Source organism: Anabrus simplex, chromosome 10 (assembly GCF_040414725.1).
Source record: "Anabrus simplex isolate iqAnaSimp1 chromosome 10, ASM4041472v1, whole genome shotgun sequence".
NCBI classification, from domain to species: Eukaryota; Metazoa; Arthropoda; class Insecta; order Orthoptera; family Tettigoniidae; genus Anabrus; species Anabrus simplex.
This window is the reverse complement of record NC_090274.1, coordinates 118134793-118157053: the sequence shown is the minus strand read 5'-3', so window position 1 is coordinate 118157053 and position 22261 is coordinate 118134793.

Below are 22261 nucleotides of genomic sequence, written 5' to 3'. Positions count from 1 at the left end.
TAGATGTGCCGTTGGACTAATTGCTAATTAATTTTTTTGCCGTCACTCCTTTGTTGGTTACTGTGTGAAGCAATCTTCTATAATCCCCGGGAAATGATTGTATAATCTCGGATTGGTGCTCTTAACCGAGCCCTTGTATCGGCAGGTCCTGCAATGGCTAGTCAAAGCCCAAGATTTGACTTCTAACCAGATTAGTGATAGAAACTATGAAGTCTGAAAGGTTTATTTGATTTTGTGGGTGGTTAGATTCTTCTCGACTGTTATGTGATGCATTGACTTGTTCCTACTGTACATTCACAACTAGTGGCAAGGAATGTTCATTTCAGTCCTCAGAACTGCCCAGTACCAGCTCACACTCTCTCATTTGTCAGAGTAGAACCATGCACACAACTGAAGATTGCCCATTTACATCAACTCTTCGAGATTCGAATTCTGCTGTTTCTTTTTAAATCATGTGTGACAGGACATACTAGGCTATGTTAGAGAACAATCTTGTATGAAGACCACCAATATAAATGTTGCTTATGAATAATTTTCACACACAAAATCCATATTTCTATTTTTGGATGGAGTTTAAAGTAGCCTTCTTCTTTCTAAACATATGTTATGCAGAGGCACTCTCGAACCAGCAAAGCAACAGGCCTTTTGTGTGAATTCTTTTTCCTTGGTATATAAGGCAGAGGGCAGTCCATTGTCTCCGTAGCTTAGTCCATTGTATATTATAGTTTTTAGATGCTTCTGAAGGATTCAGTCGAGAGGATCTTGTCTATTGCTTCCCAATTTGTTTTATATCTCTCACCTCAGGAGCTATGTTATCCTGACTCTCATTTCAGCAGTCTACAAATATCATCCAGCAACTTAAATGACTTATTTTAAAATGTCTGAAATAACAGGTTTTAAGATTCATCAAATTTCCTAATTGCTGACTTGTGGGAAGACATATTTCTGAACTTACCAATGGTGATGATATTACCTTCCATTTGTGGAGAGACACATCCCCTAAGCTAAATAATTAGTGATGAGGCTAACTTCCATTTGTGTAGAGACACATGGTCCTGAATTAACCACTTTGTGATGCAGTTTCCTGCAAATTTTTTAGTAGCGTGTGTCACATGGCCCTGAGCTGACCACTTTGTGCCACTCCTCCATGGTCTTCATATTTATAAACGTGATCGGGGTGAAAATTACAAATTGATTAGTATGATCGTCTGCTATCTGTGATGGATGTAAGCAGAAATATGAATTGCTAAATTCCATTCAGGCTAGAATGCACTGACGGACTCTCCTCTTGTTGGTACTCATAAAATTTCACTGGATGTTCAAACTCTCACTCCCGATTAACACAGATAATAATGCATTTTTTATTTTGTTGAGTTATATATTTTTCTTTATAATGCTTTCATAGGAGTCACATAAACATGAAGTTCAGAAGTGTTCTCTCATTCAAACACTATTTTGTGAAAATAAATCTTTACAGATAAAGGACATAGGCTTTAGGGGAGAGAATTTGAACATACTAAGTTAAATGATAGGATATGTAAAATATCCATTGCATGCCATTTTTATAACAGAATATTCATCAATCTGCTTCTTCATATTCTGCTTCTTTAGTGTTAGTCCTGCCTGGTGGCAGGGTCCGGTGTTGTGATTCATTGTCTCCAGTTAGTTTGGTCTCGGGCCATGTCTGTTTGTAGTCTCACAGCTTTCATGTCGTTGTGCACTTTATCTGTCTTATTCTGTCTTGTTCGTCCCTTGCGCATTTTTCCAGCGACTTTCTGTGTATACGCTGACTTTCCCAATATATAGTCCTCTGCACGCAACACATGCCGAAACCAGCACACACGCCTATCCTGTATTTTCTTTTTGATTGGTGCAATTCCAAAACATTTTCTAATAACTTAATTTGAAATGTGATCCACTTTAGTTATGCCAGCCTTCCACCTAAGCGTCATCATATCCATAATGCTTAGTTAGCATTCTACCTCCTATTTAGTTGGCCAGTATTCTTTTCCATAGAAAAAGGCAGGAGGGATAACAGTTCGGTGGATCTTAGATTTCAGATGGTCCTTCATCTGACGGATGTAAGGGCGCTTGTTGTCATTCTCAACTTCAGCCAGGCTTTGTATATCCTTAATTTGACTTCTTCAGTAAGTCGGCCATAATCAGAGATTGTAGACCCAGGATACTTACATTTCTTTACTCGTGCTATCTCGTCACTGTCAACATACATGGTTCCAACTCTTCAATGATGTAATGTCATGTATTCTGTTTTCCTTTTGTTGAGCCGCGGGACATATTGCAGTAGTCGATTGTTCCAGTCTTCTGTGTGACGCTTGTTCTCTGCAGTCAAAATTATATTTGCATGCAGAAGTGTCCATGGTATTGGACTGTGCAGGTTTGATGTAATGGTGTCCATCACAAGAATGAACAGCAGTGGTGATAAGGCAGGGCCTTGGTGGACTTCTACAGTTATGCTGAAGTTATCAGACGCTCCTGCGGCAGCTTGAACGTAACTCCTTGGTTCTTCGTAGAGCAATTGTACCCTCTCAAGAAGATGCTCCGGAATGCCATGTTCTTGTAGCGCTGGCTGATTAGGTGATTAGGTACCCGATGGAAGTCCTTCTCAGGGTTCAGAAAGTCGTGATGAAGCCCCTTATGCTTTTCGCAGTGCCTCTCACGAAAAAGCCCTGCTGCGTCAGTTGCTCCTGTTGCGCCACAATTTTACAGAAATCCAGCTTGGCTTGAATGTTTGGCTAAATCGCTAATCCTTCTGTCGAAGATTTATTCGAAATCTGTCATTGCGTGGCTCAGAAGTATGATCGGGCTGTAATTGGAAAAATCGGCAGGGCTTCCCTTACTTTTGAATGGATACTCCATCGCCAATCTTTCACCTTCTTTGATGATCTATTTGAAAAGTTTGCTTCAGCCACACTGCTACATCCCCTCATTGAGAGAAACGAAACTCTGCCGAAAGATAATCAGGACAGATGGCTTTCCCTGGTTTCATTTCCTTCACCATAACCTAGACTTCGGCGACGTCAATTTCCTACATTGGATCTTCAGCAGTGGAGGTGATTGGGATTGATAGATACGGAAATTACAAAATTGAAATTTTGTCGAATTAGTTTCGCCAGTAAACTCACACTTCCCGCCAGTCGAGTGGCAATTAGTCTGTTTCCTCATTGATCCTGTAAAAACGTTGGACTTCTTACGTTTTGCGATGTCTCGATTTGATTACTGGTAGCTGTTAAATATTCCGCTCGTTTTTGCGCGTGTCAAGTTTCACATACAGACCTGCTTACCGGTTTGCTTTTGTTATGGAAACGACCTGCTTCACATTACTAGTGGCTGCTTTCTAGGCATTCCAACGAGCAAGAAACTCGTGGCACAGCTGTTTCTTCAACCACACTGCATTCTTAGCATCGTCTTCCCGAAGCCACGTGTTATAGTTAATCCTTCGTTGTCGTCGCCCTTACTTAATTGTTCCAAGAAGAGAGCGTGCGGCATCTTTCAGTTTAGTCCGGCTCACTTCACCTATGGTGATTTGTAGCACTGTAACTTTTGCAACAACGTTGGCCTCCTTCAGGCGCCACCATTTGATCCCATTTGGTCCATTTCTTGCGGAGTATTGAGCTCTTGAGGACTTTATCCGAACTTACAGATGACTGGTCGATGCTGCATCGCAACGGTTTCGTAAAGAACAACTGTTGTCGCTAGAACATCTTTGAGAGATTCCTTCCTCTCACAAGGATGTAGTCAATGTGGGATGGATGGGACCCACCGTAGTACTTAACTAGATGAATATCACGCTTTCTGAACCGTGTGTTAGCCATGATCAGTTTCTGCATAATCGGGAATTTATTGGTCATTGTCATTCCTCTGTCAATGTCCATGAACGCCATGGGCTGTGTGTTCTTCTTTCCTCCGTCCATCGCGACCATCCAGATCACTGGCAACGATAAGATTGTCAGCGGCCTTATTATCAGGCAGTGCCCAGAAGTCATATTTTGTTTCCGTGCCCCATCCAGTTTGTGGAACATTCCACTGAAAATTTAGAATTTCCTTCTCTCCCCTATGTGGACGAGTTATATCAAACGATTGTCATACTTTTGCACCGCGGAGACAACCGTCAAATTTTGCTGATATAACAATGCCAACACCATTATTTGTCCATCGGCTTCCGTTGTACATCAGTTAGTAACCGCATGACTTTTCTCCACTGCATATTGTTTCCTGCACCTCACAGATGCCTATGTGCTTTCTCTCCAGTGCTGCTGTGGCTAATTTGCTACTTCATCCAGACATAGTTCACTGATGGTGTAGAGAATGGCGTTACTCGCTTGCTTAGCCGTCACAACCCGTGCGATGGTAACCCTTGAATACATTTCATGCTGACCGGGCACTGCCATCGCGCGTCCCTTCCAGAGGACGCCCTAACTTTGGTTCCGATTCCATGAGACATATTTCTGTAATCATGTGACGGTATTATTTTACGACCGGCTTGTCTTGAAGCATTTTAGAGCTCATGGCAGCAGGTAGAAACGCCACTTCGGACATGGGGAACAGATGCCTTTTGTATCCACTCCTCTAGAGGAGAAACGCTACGCTCCTTTCTGCATTAACTTCCAGAAACGTAGGCTACCTCTCCTGCTAACTTCTCCGTACCGAACGTCTCCATCTCCGCCAAAATCGCCATTTAGTACTTTATGCGTATTTGGTCCGCGAGAGCTATTATATTTTGCTCAAGTCTGCCAGCAGGCCAGTGGGGAACCCGTTTCCGTCACCTGGGATGCGCCATGTGTTACAGCGATATAGCTAGTTTGTGGAGAATATTTATCAATACAAAATGAAGTACCGTTGTACTGAATTCTAATTGTGAACCTGATAAATCACTTGTCACGAAATCTCGTAATTACGTAAAGGAGATTGGTCAAAGACTTTTGCCCTTTAGCTTGGCGTGATATGCCACAAAACGCATGACATACAATCCTGTGTCGGATATTCCGCACCCTGTTGTCTATTTGGTGTCAACATCAAAGTCTTGTGTGATGATCAAGAGGTCTGGCCTGTCGTATCTGGAATCAATATGACCCTTTTATTTGTCCACTAATTTTCTCATAAGATTGCAGTGTCAACGTGTGGTTGAGCTTTCCGTTACTTTGCTTGTGAGGAAGTCATGCATTCGACTGGGCGATGCGAATTCAGTGCACACAGCATGAATTGGGACGTACCAGTTCATGTTATGATATATTTCGGCCTGCGTGATCGACTTCTCCAACTGCCTGTTGTAAGCGGATTTCATCTTTAACCAAGAAATTTGTATTTCTCACTCTTCTTTCCTAGAATATGTAGAACCACTACGTGGTGGGGAGACAGGCACATACTTGGTTTGTATCAATCTATGTTATCAATCCACTAAAAATAATCACGTTTTCCATGATCTTTTGAAAAATAAGTATCTCATTCCTTCCTTTACATAGCAGCAATATCCACTACGCTACATTTCAACGTCCTCTCATCTCGAATTTTGGCCGAAGCCTTGATTTTCATGCTCCTTCTTGCCGTAGTGTTAAAGGAACACCTGGAGGAATGTTAAAGGATATGATAGCTTGCATTTGAGTTCAAATTCAGGATATCAGAACATTGTAATAAAATACTAATACCAAAGCCATATTTTTGTTGCCGACATAATGTCTGTGGAAGCCGTATCTGGAGGAGAAAAGAAAGTGTCAGTGTTAGGGAAAGAGCCGTATTCTGCATGTTATATTTCAGCTTTTCCAGGTTATCTTCAGGATTAGTGGTTTCCATGTTCAATGCGGCCTCTGTTAAAGACAGAAATTAAGACATAGACTGATATAATACATGGTAGTAGGTATGAACTTCCTTGCATAAACCTATCGTCCTATATGTAGGTTTGCTGTGTTTGATTGCACATCACAGCTGTGATAGAATGCTACACTGATATGATATGATGTATGTTTGCGTGATAGTATATAACATTCATAAATTATTAGCCATTGCTCAGCAGATCTTCCTGACTGTCGGCAAAGATTGTTCTCTACTTTATTAATAACTAAAACACTGAGATTCTCTCAAACAACCTCAACAACTAGGGCTTGTACAAAAATTATTACTTGTGTGCCGCAAAGCGCTGAGTCGTTGAACAAGATCAAAACGCCAAAGCATATGGCGTCCTTTATGTAGGAGAATAGACATATACAGATTTCAATACATAAATGTGTGCTGGCTGGACCACTTCTTGTGTATTCTTTAAATGAGATTGTCTATTAACTCATGCATTCCTAAATCATCAGAAGTTTCTTGCGCATGATATCGTGATTCTAGGGGAAAGACGCAACGAATTCTTGTAACAAGTGAGATCTTTTGAAATTTAATTGTACACTCTGAATTTGAACTCAGTTGATGTTAACCCTCATGAATGTGATGTTCATGAGGATAAGCTCAATTGTGGAATGTTCATTAGCAATTCCACTGTGTGAGAGTTTCATTGGAGTTGCTTGTTGAACTGTTGGTCACATGGTTTTAATTTGTTACTGTAGTTCGAGACCCAAGGTGAGCTATGCAGATCATCAACCTTCAGATGGCGGAGCACGTTGTTTTAGGTGCAGTGTGTGTGGTAAAGTCCTGGCCGGGAAGTTGGGCCTCTTACGACATGTGAAGAGGTACAAACATGATCGTCCCTTCAAGTGCGATCACTGCGGAAAGCTCTTCGCCAGCGGAAGCAGGCTGTCGGAACACCTCAGGATCCACCCGGTCCTAGTGTGCCGATTTTGCCACAAATGTTTTACAGAGAGGAATATCCTGACAGAGCACATGCGGTCTCATAAACACTCTATGTTAAACTACTGCAACATCTGTGGCAAATCATTTAACCGTAAAGGAAGTCTGACGCGTCATATGCTGACTCACACAGCAGAGAAGCCTTACCATTGCAATGTGTGTGGTAAATCATTCATTCAGAAAGGCAACCTAGAGGGTCATATGTTTTCTCATATAGGCGCTAAGCCATACTCCTGTAAAGTCTGTGGTAAATCATTCAGCCGTAAAAGCGATTTAACGGGTCATATACTCACTCACACAAGCTTGAAGCCGTACCGCTGCAATGTGTGTGGAAAATCCTTTAGTTCGAGATCCGGAAGACATTGTCACATGCAAAGTCACTTGAATGAGAAGCCACAAATGTGCAATATCTGTGGCAAATTGATCATTGATAAATGCAAACTGGCACGTCACATGCGGTCCCACACAGGAGTGATGGCATTCTGTTGCAATGTTTGTGGCAAATCATTCACACAGAAGAGCAGCTTGGCCGTTCATATGTTGAATCACACGGGCGAGAAGCCGTTCCGATGCAATGTCTGTGCCAAGTCCTTTAGCGTAAAATCCCACCTATCATGTCATATGAAGACTCACACTGGCGACAAGTCACACATCTGCTCTGTCTGTGGTAAAGCCTTCATTCGTAAAGGGGATCTGACAGTTCACATGCGAAGTCACAACGACGAGAAGCCCTTCTTTTGCAATGCCTGTGGCAAGTCGTTCAGAACGAAATCTATCCTGGTATGTCACTTAAAGGTCCATACGGACGATAAGCCGTACTGTTGCACTATCTGTAATAAATCATTCATCCAGAAATGCCACCTAACCCGTCACACTCGGACACACACACGCGAGAAGCTAACCAGTTGCATTGTTTGTGGAAAATCATTCAGCGGGGAAGTCAGTCTAACAAATCATATGCGGACCCACACAGGCGAAAAGCCATCCTTTTGCAATGTCTGTGGCAAAACATTCAGCCGGAAAGTCGGTCTAACACTTCATATGCGGATTCACACTGGTGATAAGCCATTCTATTGATATGTGTGTGTGGGAAATCTTAGCTAGAAAGTCAATCTTACAGTTCAGATCCGAACACACGCGGCTGGAAAGCACACGAAGGCTCAGTAAAGCGTACAATGTTCAGAAGATCGTGTACTTAACCATTCAGATGTGAACTGCAGTGCTCCTTTTTTGTGGCAGATCGTTCGCGCGCATTTGGTGCACACGAGCGAGACTGCGCACGCCTGTCACATTATGCCGGGATGAAGCCGCGTGTGATTAAATAATAATTTTCCTTTGCTCTACGTCCCAGCAAGTATCACAGGAGAGTCTTGAGTTCCACAAGACCTCCAAATCTCGAGGTGTAGCCAGGCACATGTGATCGCAAGCAGCAGATAAGTAATAAAATCTTCAGCCAGAACGGCAGCTCGGCACACCTCATGATGTACACCGGAGAGTGGTCCATCCCTTTGTGCCATTTTCTCTGTGATGGAATCTTCAGGTAACATAATGCCAGGTCCGTGTGCGAAAGGCGCAAAGGACATTTCATGACTTATCTCATCAATCACAGATATATAACAACCGCTTGTTCTCAGCCATGGACGACCCTTTTCCTATTTTCAGACCTCAGTAGAAGTGTTCTCATTAACACATACTGAGGAGCCGTCGAGATGCGACGATAAGAAATAATCCGATGAACAGAGAAAAATCATACTACAAGGACAAGTGGTAAAAAGACTAGAAGCGAAGGAAGAAATATTCAAACGTTTTAATAAACAATTCAGGGGAATTAATAAGTGCCGAATCAAGTCCTAATAGGGTATGCAATTGAAGACTGAGCGCACCTGTGCTCCCCTTCCTACGTGTCGTGTGTTCATTTAATTATGAGTGGACCAGTAGCTCAGTACTGTAACTGCTCCCTTGGATCTTGTACGATAATATTTTGGCTGTCAACTTGTTCTGAATGCAAATTGAAAATTCAGTTTCATTGCCCGTAAATATTTATGATGATCACGTATTTCTCGAGGAGGCGTCTGTAAGTAAGGACCCGTATATCCACAGCTGCAGTATACTCGTGCTTAAGCTTTTCCATTTTTGTTTACCTTGTGGTAGAGGATTGGCCACTCGTTTTTCTCCAACGTAACCACAAAAAGAGTCACTCAAACTCCTATATCTCAACGTTGCAAGTTTTGAAGAGACACACCGATTATTAAACCGTGTTCGTCATGTAAAACTGATATTTGCCTGTTCCAGGTCTCCAGCATGAATTGTTAATCCTTGTGTCTCAGGGGGTGTTAATGGCTCTTCGTCACTTCAAGACATGATTATCGGATATCAGGAAAGGCCTTCTTACTGTAAATGAAAACTTACATAATCTGACTGTTTAGTCAATAGAAAATAATGAAATATGATTGCGGGTGTGTTTAAAAATATGGCATTATTAAGCAGTGGTCTGCAGTCAGTGATATTAATATAACGCTGGGGCTGGACGATTTCAGGATGAAATTAATATCCACCACAAAGGAAAGCCTGAGGGTCTATTCACAAAAACCACTTTGTGGTTAACTAGAAAACAACAACATGAGTTTCAATTTGCACGGCTCCATAAAGAACTGTGCATTATGCTTCCGATTTCTCGAACGTCATATGATCAGGAATACTGTATGACAAACACGCTCCCAAGAAGGAAATTCGAGTTCCTCACCTTTCGTCTCCTTGGCTAACAAATGAAATTAAGTCGGTCATGGCAAATCGTGATGCATGGCATAGGCAGTTTAGACGAACTGAAAGAACTAGTAGTTTCGAAAGTTACCGTATTCTTCGAAATCAAGTTAAGCAATTAATTCGTAACAGCAAATATGAATATATTCAAGAGGTAACAAACAGACTAAGTTCAGCACTAATATGGAAACATTTTCATCAGATGGGTATAGGTCGCAGCCTGACCAAGCAGGCACCCAGTATACCACTTGATGATCTAAATTCTCATTTCATGAAAGCAGCATACACTAATAATGATATTACGAATAATAATGACTGTGATAATAACTATCCTAATAATGATAATAATAATGATAATCATCAACCAGTTGACGACTTAACTGATGATAGTGATATTAAATGCTCATTCCCGAGAATGTCAAGAAAAATTCACATTCAAAGAAAGTTGGTGCGAATGATGTGAAGCATGTAATTTACTCCCTGAAGTCAGATGCTGCGGGTGATGACGACATACCATTGTCTTTCATAAAAATATTATTGTTGCAATATTACCTATTCTGACGCATATATTTAATCATTGCCTCGTACAGGGAGTATTCCCAACTGTGTGGAAGTACGGAGTCATCATTCCTATTCCTAAGAAGAATTCTCCAAGTTTACCACCAGGTTATTGTCCTATATCCATTCTCCCACCCCTTTCCAAAGTACTAGAACGCTTGGTACACGAACAAGTTCTTACTTACTTGACTAACTACTCACTGCTTGACCCTTACCAATCTGGTTTCAAGAAAGGACATAGCACAAGGACTGCCCTACTGAATGTAACTGATGATATCCGAGACGCAATGGACACTCGACAAGTGACATACTGGTTCTACTTGATTGTTCTAGTGCTTTTGATACTGTTGTTCTTCAACTGCTACTTTCAAAATTGGATTCATTATATTTCAGCAAGACGGCAATAAACGTTTTCAGTTCGTACCTCAAAAATCGCCACCATTGTGTTAAAGTCAGTCTAAGGCGCCGTTCACACTAAGGCGATATAAGATAAGTGATATATAGTAAGGAATATGTTGCGACGATGTATTGCTAAGAAGGTTCATGTCACTGGGCGATAAATCGGCGCGATCTCGGAGATGAACATTTGGTGGGAACACAATTCTCACTACATCAGTTACAAATATGAGTTCAAACGTTCTAGTGGCTTATTGCTTCAGGCATAGGATGAGAAGAAAACGGAAATACTGGGTGCATCACTACAATCTTTCCAACCTGCACCATAGCTTGGCTGTTGTTTTTCGAAAGCTGTCTCAACATGAATCAAAATTCAGGGAGTTTTATAGAATGAATCCTGAAAACTTTGAATTTCTGAAAAGCCTAGTGTCACGAACACTTAAAAAAAGCTACACCCTTCAGGAAGGCCATTTCTTCAGATTAAGAACTTCTGATTACTATAAGTAGATATGAATACAAAAAGCAGTATTAATAAAATTTAGCAGTTTTAATTTGATAATTTTTTAAATATATTTTTTACTAATTGTACCAATCAGTTCCACCAGTTCCACTAAATTAATGAAAGGTATTGCAGAATTGTCTTCTCTTCTTCCCGTCATGTTCACACCTCGAAATATCGTACGATACTAATCGCTGAAGAGACTAGCATGCTGCACTTCAAGAGGTATGTCACTTGCGATATGCTGTGCAATCGCGCAGCCGTGAACCTTTTTATCGCCTCCCTTTAGATTTCAAATATCTGTCTGTGTGTGTCGCCTATTGTATATCGCTTACGATATATCACTTAGTGTGAACGCGGCCTAACAAATCATATGCGTCCCACACAGGCGAAAACCCATCCTGTTGCAATATCAGTGTGGCTTAACAAACCCCTCGGTGTCCCCGAAGGGTCTGTGCTTGGACCATTGCTGTTTGCAATTTACTTACACGATGTTGCCAAACCGAATACACATTGAAAGTATAATCTTTATGCTGATGATCTGCCGATTTACTACCACCCACGAAGTGATAAAATTCAGAGTGCTGTACAACAAGTTAACGCAGATTTAAGTCTCATAAGTAATTTTTCATTGAGTAAGAAGCTTAAAATTAATCCTCTTAAAACGTAAGCAATAATCATTGGTACTTCGAAAAATTTACACGTCTTAAAACAATACAAAATTCCTCCTATAGCACTAAACAGTACCATTATTCCATATTGTGAAACAGTTATGAATCTTGGTGTGGCTATAAGCGAAACATTGAACTGGTCACAACATGTGACGAAAGTGTGCCAAAAGATATATCAAAGCCTGCATCCCCTGAAGCGGTTTAAAAATACATTTCCTTCGTCCCTGAAAATAAAGCTCATTCAATCACTTTTGTTTCCAATTCTCGAATACTGTGATCCAGTTTTTATTGATATCAATAATTAGCAAGGCATGAGATTGCAACGTGCCCATAATGCATGCATCAGGTATGCATTTGACATACGACCATATGCCCACGTATTCCCATACTATAGACAGTTATGTTGGTTACGACTGAATGAGAGACGTAGACTCCATGCAACTACTTTGGTGTATCAAGTGCTTTCTGAAAACACTCCTCCTTAGCTATCCACCAGATTTCGCTACCTTAGTTCACTACACCTGTTCAGTACCCGGTCAGGCTGTACGCTAGAAATTCCTGTACATCGAACCGCAACCTACAACAGATCGTTCACGATCACCGCCACGAGCTGGTGGAATGAACTCCCCAATGACATCAGGGAAGCTTAATCTAAACAAAGTTTAAAATCCTTTGCCAGTGTCATCTCATAAGCACTTCCAGTCTTTCTTGAGTGTGAATGGGATGCATGAATGAGAGTGTATCTGGTTGTTTATTGTAATGTGTTCCTGTTTATACTTTGCTCACATTAGTTAGTTTAGTTAGTGATAATTTAGTTGGTTTAGTTATACTTTAGGTTGTAAAGATTTAATACGTTTAAATTTTATGTAATAATTATATTGTATATACGTGAAGTGGTTAAGTGTAAGAAAGGGCCGGGAGCCCTAACTTCGCCACAATAAAGACGCTTTAATAATAATAATAATAATCTGCAGAACTTTTCAATTTAGGCTGTCCACTAACTGACCATCAGCATAGAACGAGTTGTCTGGGCCCTCAATTGAATCTGAGTAACCTCCAATTCACATCACTGAGCTATCATGGTCATTCAACAAAATTAATGTATAAGGATGAGGAAATGTACCTGATGACCAAAGTGACGTATCATTGAAGTTAAGTTAATTGAACGTGGCTGATGAAGAAAGTGACCCTCGAAAACAGGAGGAGTTCAAGTACCACTAAATTAATATCATAATACTACACAACATAAAATAGTATCATTTATATTAAATGAATGAAGTTATTTCACGAATCAAAACAACAGATTGAAGTCGGTGACTGAGATTAATCAATGAAAACATGTGAAAAGGAATCTTGTTATAATTTTCTTATTACGTTCACTCAAACCCCAAAATAAACTTGACTCATGGGTAACCCTTAAATATTATTGGTCACGGAGTTCAACAACATCCACTTATATAGTCCTACTAAAATATAAACACGCAAAATACTACAACTCGTGTATGAACAACATGGCCATAAATCATAGGTAGCCCATGTACTAACGGCAGAATGCTACTATATCTTACGGAGTACCATGTGGTACCGACTTTCTGTCAAACTAGGATACTCACGTTTCATATAGGAGCATCATCCTACTTTCCACTGGAGGACATGACGTCGGCAGTCCTTAACACCTAGCAGCACTACAAATATATCAAGATTTGAAAAAGGTCATCCTTCTGACACCAAAATAATTATTTAAATGCTCAGTGTTATGTGTTATGAGTGGTTTATGGAAACGTCAGAACTGGAATACAAGGTAAAATGTTCGAACTGCTACTGAGAATCCACTCCATCATTTGCCTATATAATAGAATTGAAATTCAAATAAATCCAGAATTTATTTTAACATCAATCATGTTGTAACACGCCTCCCTATTTCCGAACAGGGTCCGCCTCATATAAATGTGAACACTTGTTATCTTGTCAAATAGGTTTATACCTGCCGCTCTCTACTGGCTTATAAGTGAGCAAACAATCTCACCACGGATGGTCTTTTACTACTGCAGAAATCTTCGTCCAATTCCTTGAACTGTCCTACAATTTATCCGTCAACATTATTGCTCTTACGAAAGAACTCAAGTCTAATGGAATCTGTGGAACATGATATGCGTTTCACTGGTATTAATGGAGTTATTACATGAACAAAGGATCCCTCTGGACATAGGCTCCTATTCAATGTTCAAACCATTGACCTTACGATATTTCAAAACATTCTGTCCTGACGATCTTCCCTCGGGCATTTTTACAAAGATACCTCGGCATTATCTACACTATTATCTCTGGAGTATCTACTAGGAACATGTCTCACTGACCGATTCGCATGGTTTAATAATTGCATGGACAAATGGAACATATCTACCACCGACAGTTATGGACAGTTACGAAGTTTCTCACTTCACTTGGAAATACGATACTCCAGACGCATATGACATTGACTTCGACATCAACCCCAAACCTCAGTAGACTGAACGCGGTGCTATCACCTCCTGTGAAATATATTGCAGACTGACCATTCACAAAACAAAAAATACCTCATAGAGAGTAAATATTACTCATTCCATTAATTATTATTATTATTTCAAAATGTTGTGTCCATCAAAGGAGCGTGATCGTACTTATTTTACAGATGAGTGTGCTTTCTTCTCCTCCCAGATTCTCTTCTTCCCATTTTATGTTTTTCATTCGTTTCCCCGTCCATACAGTGGTGTTCTCATCTGGTATTTGTCCACCAGCGTTCTAAAGCTAGGCGTGTCCCATATAATTTCATCTCGTATGCTGATTTCTTGGAGGTATTTTTCAAATTCGATTATCCAATTATTCTTGACTTTTAGCGAGAAGGCAGAATTAAATATCTTTTTAGTGAGTCTTTTATCATCCATTCTTTGAATATGGCCATCAAATTTAAATCGTCTTTTCCCTACCTTATCTGTTATTTTCACAGTATGTTGGTATAATTCCGGAGACCTATTCATCCAAACTCTTTCTATGCATACTAGTCCTAAGATTTCCCTAAGGACTTCTCTTTCTTGTTTCTCAATAATTTCAGATAGTGATCTTTCTCCACTGATAAAGGTTTCTGACGTGTGTAATTCTTCAGGTTTAATTACGGTGCTACAATGTTTTAATTTAGCGTTCCGGGATATTGAATTTTTGTTGTACCTTTTCCACGTGATTCTGTGGCCTACTTGTAATATAGAAATCTCTCTGTTTGCTTCGTGATTTAATGCAGATGGATGATTTCCCCGCGTATTTGAAATTATTTACCTGAGGAATTTTGCCAAACTGAGTTACCAGATTTTCTTTGTGTAAATATCGAGTAGAACCTTCCATCTATCGTGTATTCTAATATGAGATTCGGATTCGTTTTAGATGCAATTTCATAAAGTTTTTCCAGGGATTGAATTCATTCCTGCCTATTGTTGAATAGAATAACTAGACCATATGTGAAGGCCAAACATTTGATATGAATTTTATCATTAACTAGCTAGCCAGAAAATGTCTTGAGGCAACCACTAATGCTAAATACCTTTGTTATGCTGCTGAGATGGATTAAAGTCGAGCTCTCCCCTGTCTTCAACTTACTAGCATGCTAGCATGATGGAATTAATTATTATTAGTGTGAGTCAACTATTGCAAATATTAACTGTTTTAGTGATGTCGCCATACGCCGATAAATAAATAAAAATTATTATAATTATTGACATTTACAAATTACAAGTTGAACAAAACGTTCCAATTTGCGTACACAACTGATTCTACGTCTGTGGACATGAAATCTTGCAAATTAACGTACTTAAAATTCCGCTAAATTTGACTGCTCAACTGCAAACATATACCTCATTACGTCTGAAAAAATTCGATGAGAAATGCACTAAATTTAATGTCCCATCCTGATGAAAAATATGACGAAATATCTGTTATAACACATTGACACTTCTAACACACGCAAACATCGTAAATTTCGCCTCGTGTCTTCTCAGCACAAAAATTAATTGTTGAAACTATGATAAACTTTCACTATAATAATACAAGGTCAAATCAGCCCTACACATAGCAAAATGCACCGGACTACTTTGTAGAAGTTATTTGAATACACAGACCTTATTTATCTCTCATCCGCTCCCATTTTCTGCTTATCATCGACCTCTGTATGTATGGATTTGCTGGTTTACTTTATGCAAGTTGGCATAATAATATTTTGCATTTTTATTATTTTATTTCTATTATTGACTTAATTCTAAGTATCTGAAAGAGAAAACAAAATATATACCCTCGCAATTTTCTCCACACATTAATTATATACATTCACGAAACTCGCCGAGACTAAAATCTTCGCCGTCCAAAAATCAAGTGGTCGAACACCCTCAGTCCAACATCCAGATCCTCTGCCGTGATGATATTGAAACTCTCACAGTAGATGTCAATTAATAAGCCACCAGTTTCTGTATTTAGATTTGTGGAGCCTTCCAGCATCAATATGTCAAGTTTGTGATTGGTGATTTAAACAGTCACAATAAAACATGGGCTACCCAAGTACGGACAAAAGCGGAGAGGCTGGGGTAGAATGGGCAGATTCGTGTGTTCTAATTGTACTGCATGATAACAAACTTCCAGCATCATTCAACAGTCCGAGACGGAGGCATGGATATAATCCAGGTATTAACTTACAGAATCTGAGATATATCTCAGTTCAGCGGAATCAGTGGGGCAAGGAATCCCTCATCGTCCTGTTATATGCCAGATATATGCTGCAATCTGACCGCAGACAGTTCCTTTTCATACATACATGTTCATTACATACTGTTATACCTTTCAGCGTTAAGTCTGCGACTCTCTGTAAATTTACTAAGCGCCACCAAAATCCTCTATTTGCAACTAGTTCTGTGGCCTCGTCATAGTTCTATACGTCTTACCTTTAGATAGTTAGAATCTGAGTTCCTGTTCGAAGAAGATATCATGTTAAACCTTTCACTCCCACTGGGACTTATATGTCCCGCAAGGTCATCAAGCAATACTACTGGGATTTAATTCAATTACGATAGCACAGGACCGTGTCCCACTGGTTCTGTATACATTTGTTAGATTTATCATTGCCATAAATTTCCAACAGACGGCACTTGTTCTCAGTTTGATTTATAGATCGGGAGAATGTCGATACGGGTCACTGTTTTCGCGCCAATTCTCGGAAGTTGCATTATTGTATTCATTGTGTAGCACACACACGTGCTTATAGCTGTAATAAATACCGCCTTCGTGCATGTTACATATTATTATATCAGGTTAGTGCAATCTTGTATCTAATTTCTTTACAATGGTACACATTTAACCCACTGGTAGTATAGTCCCAACGGTATTTTATAAGCTTGTTTACGAAATAGGTTTTGTTTATTTTAGCTGAGATGACTTCAAAAAACGGCGTGGGGAGGATGTCTTTTCGAATGATGACCAACTGGCAGAGTTTTGGGGCACAATGGAGAAGATTCAGCGTTAGTTTTGGACTTCAGCTCTGATGATGATTTTGCGGATGTAAATTACGCATCTAGTGACAATGAGTCGGTAGGTTTGGATGATGACGATACAGCCTCAGAAGCAGACGAAAATGACAATTACAGTGGAAATAATGTAAATAAGGTAGGCCTAAATGCTTTCGATAATAATGAGGATGGAAAAGTGAACTTGACAAATGAGACAGTTTTTTGATTCCCTCCAAGCCGAAATGTTAATGTCATCAGACAATCTTGTTTCCTCGCTGTCTGCTTGTCTATCTTGCTCAGTGTACAAATGTATTGTTAGTCATTCTCAGACGTGAGAAGAAAATAAATGTAGCAGAGACTGATCACTCCGAAATATTGCTTGTGTTAGGAGTAACATTAGTGATGTGTTAACAGTAGAGGAGCTTTATCCCCCCTACCACCTCAGAAATGAAGTATCCTACAAGAGTTGGGCCAAGGGAGGAGAGAAGGGTAACTGACCGTAAAACTTGGCCAGGCGATTATGAGAAGGAGGAGGAGAGAATAGAGCGACACTAGTCACTTCTGTGCTGATTGCAGTGGTATTTTCTATAGGCTGGTAACAGCACGTTGCCCAGTATTTTGAATGCCCGATTATGCAATAGGAAGGCTGCTAATTGAGTAGGTCACATCTTTATTTCGAAACGCATCCGGAGCTGCGTGGTGGTTGTCCGAAGAAGTCAATTACATGAACATTTCGTTTTCTCCACTTTCGACCCAAAAATATTGGGATGCGTAAATTAAGCAAGGGCGTTAATTATTCGAGCAAATACGGTATATTTGTATGAAGTAATCATATATAAAGTACAGGTACTTGTAAGAAGTTTTCAGCATCTCAAATTTTATCCTGTACGGGTACATTACCTCCTCGACTTTATTATTTGAAAAAGTTTGTGAATGTCTTCTGAACACTCCCAGACACAAACAAATATTCAAGGTAGTCAGCAACCACTGCTCTTGAATTTAACACAAATTTAATTAAAGACTGCCTCTACATTTTAGAAAATAGTACTTTACAGAGTAACTTAAATTCAACATTTATCCGAGTCGTGATAAAACGCGTCTTCCGGAACGTACTGTACAGGGTAGCTTCCGCACATTCACTCACTTCGGTGTTTTAAAGAACGCTACAATATCATGTTGCAGGCAGTGTGCTGAGAAGCAGAATCCGCGACCACTGGCTGTGCCGACAGTTCGTGAAAAAGCGTGCTCATATAATCAATTCGTACGCACCGAACGATATTGTCAATTCCAATGAAACTGCAATGTTTCTTTTAATGCCGACCCCAAACGGACTTATGATTTTAAAGGCTCGTACAAGGGCTACAATGCACACGGGAAGCGAGAGACTTTATCCCCTCATCATAGAAAATGTTGACAAGCCACGACGTTTTAAGGGCATCGGGCACTTTCCGCGCAAGTACAGGGAATCCAGTAAATAAAACACTTGCATACGGGAGCCCGCATAGATTTCTCCTCGTCATTGAATGATACTTTGTTTATCTTTCCCTGCGTGAGGTTATGTTTGTCGGCGAGCTATCCGAGTGCATTATCTGAATACTGTAATTGCACCTTGTTGGATACATTTTGGAAATAGCCTTTTCCATGACATTTGAAAGGTTTTAACTGTAAATCAAGGTTAATTGCATGCAGTAATGGCTTAGAATATTTTGTGATGCGGTAATACTGTATTTGGAAATTCTGAACTACGAGTTGATGGTTAATTCCAAGTCTGATTTTTGCGTCTCAACGACTTCGAATTAACGAGGCTTTACTGTAATGGCGTCCTGTGCATCAAAACCTACTGTTGGGTACGCAACCCGCTCGTCAGACTTGTGATGCGTTTGCTTACTTTCCCCTGATTTGTAATCGGGTAGTTTCGCCTGTGTGTTGTATAGAGTGTGCTGCCTGGTATTAGCTGTATAGAGACATGTTGTGCGAAATACCCGGCGATTAAAACAAGATATTGAAGAAAAGGGATACATTTAAATTCGTTATTCAGGAAGTTCGAAATTCGTTGGAATGTAATATTTTTAACAGTGAAGTAGGGAAAAGGGAAGTAGCCTAAAATAATTTTGCTATTCTTAACATTTCGTTAAAATGACGTTAGTTACAATGACACTACTTAGTAATTGCCTCATGGTGGTAGTCTGCAACACATTGTTATATGAGCGAGCATTGCCCTGTATGAACACTGACTTGTCTGTCGGGTGAGGCCCGACATTACGATATTCCCGTTCCGGTCATATGTCGGGCAAGACTCGACATGACATATTATCGCCCACCGCTCGTCTGCCGTGTCTTAGCTGACAAAATACACAATGCTATACTATACTGCTATCTTTTGTTTCACCGTGGAACTTTGTAGAATTCAGATACTTTTTGACAGTCAGTCAAAAATCTACTATTTAGATGGAAGTGTAGCCGTCGGCTGTCTACTCATGCACACGAAATCTCGAGCGATAGTAAACAAACATGGTCACTATGTGCTCCTCTAGTCATATATAGTGTACTGTTCAATGTTGTATTCCACACAAAACCACTTTATTTTCGCACCTCTACCCCTTCCTTGTACCCTAATAGCATTTGACGATGCCTAAAAGTGAACTGGCGACGGTCGGCTGACAGATGGTACAATTATAAATCAACAGATCCCCATTTAAAGAAATCGCCGTATACAGCGGTTTCACCCTACAAACTCCGCAAGATCTGAAACCAGAGACTGAATTCGAGTTTTTCAATTGCTTTTAACGATAATTTGTTCAGTTAAATTATTAACAAAACCAATCGGTGAGTATTAACGATAGGATAAATAAAAATGTAATATAATTTGTCTAAAATTGCACATATTGCTCCAGTATAGCTTGCTGTACACGTATACAGCCTACATATATTATTTAAAAGCAAATACTATCTCCAAAGTCATGAAAGATGAATACAGGTCATATAAGATAGAACTCATAAGCTTGCCAGGCGGCCACGCCTGCAGTTATCATTCATACGCAGACGCCTGGCTGGCAGTTTACTGAGAGGTAAGCTTTCTGCAACTAGTTCAAGCCTTGTGTCCATAGATGGCACGACATGCAGTATACGGTCTGTAAGTTGAGAATCTGCTCTCTCCCCCTCTTGAACAGGCAGAAATGGCCGGCCGTAGTAAACATTGTATTACAAGGAATAAAATTGATCATATATTATGGGATCGAGTGAATTGGGCAGTGGTGTACTTTCAGAAAATTAATCAATGCTATTTACCAGCAGTGAAAATTATAGCAGCATAACAAACGAATTAACGTGAGTCATGGCGTATTTGAAAGTGACGATGATAATAAAGTCCTTCCTGCCTACAAAAAGAGAAAGGAACATGGCTGGGAATGGAATAAAACAGATGATAAACCATCCGAATATGATTTTATATGAAATTCTGGAACAAAACCCATCATAAACAGGACCCTACCGAGCTTAAGTGCGGCCAGGATCCAGTATTCGGGAGATAGTGGGTTCGAACCCCAATGTCGCAGCCCTGAAGATGGTTTTCCATGGTTTCCCATTTTCACACCAGGCAAATGCTGGGGCTGTACCTTAATTAAGCCCACGACCACTTCCTTTCCTATCCCATCGTCGCCATAAGACCCATCTGTGACGGTGCGACTTAAAGAACAGGACCCTCCCTCCACATCCCTCCCCTGTACACATTTCTCCACATGTGATTTAAACTCTTTATGGTATGAAACAGCTACTGAAAGAAACATTATTACCGATCAGTTATTCAAAGAAAATTCTAACTCAGCCTGTATGAGTTCACTGGGAACATTTTACAACCTCAACCATGCCCTGATTATGTTGACAATCAAGAAAAGTGTAATCAGATACGACTCTGAAAGTATTTTGTGGCTTTGCATTTCCCGGAGTGTTTTAGGGTGTTTCACACCATTACACAAATTGTCCTGCTGAACCTCATCACATCAAGTAAGGGTATGATTAATATTCAGTACGTTGTGGATTACATGTATAAATCTTAGTACCGTAAAACTGTATCTGATGCATGAAAAAATTGTATACATGCGCATGCGCAGTATGTCCAAAGGTTTCAGGAATGATTTTAGTTAGAGAAAGGCCACATGCGAAATACGGCAGTGCTGTATTTGTAAGGCCAGGTCTCCAGATCAGCAGTACTCATTATACTGAAGAAAACAACATCGAAATAATCACCTTGGAGCTAAGCAACATGACCATTACATCTGTGTACAAGCCTCCAAATGAAAAGTTCTCTTTCTCGCCACGTGCAAATTTTGGTAAACATACAAAGTCAATAGCAACCGGTGACTTTAACAGCCGTAGTCACGTCTGGGGATATGCTCAAGAAGATGAGAATGGAGAGTTCGTCATTTCATGGGCTGAAACTCAGGAGCTTTCCCTTATTCATGACAGTAAGCTTCCCTCCTCCTTCAACAGTGGAAATGGCACCGAGGGTATAACCCAGATATTCTCTTTGTAAGCAACAGCTTTGTGCAGTATTATTCTAAAAAATGGGCTCACCAATCCCAAAAACACAACACCGGCCATTAATATGTCACCTACCGAGCTCGATAGCTGCAGTCGCTTAAGTGCGGCCAGTATCCAGTATTCGGGAGATAGTAGGTTCGAACCCCACTGTCGGCAGCCCTGAAAATGGTTTTCCGTGGTTTCCCATTTTCACACCAGGCAAATGCTGGGGCTGTACCTTAATTAAGGCCACGGCCGCTTCCTTCCCACTCCTAGCCCTTTCCTGTCCCATCGTCGCCGTAAGACCTATCTGTGTCAGTGCGACGTAAAAACAACTAGCAAAAAAAAAAATATGTCACCTCTCTTCATCCATAAAACCATAGGATGTTCGGTTCAGACGGAGATACAACTTTCGAAAGGCTGACTGAGAAAGGTTTTCCAGTATGTTGGATGAGAGGATAAGAACTGTCTCTCCTATACCCCAAGATTATGACAAATTCATTGATATCGTGAAATTCTGTTCACGGGCATCAACTCCC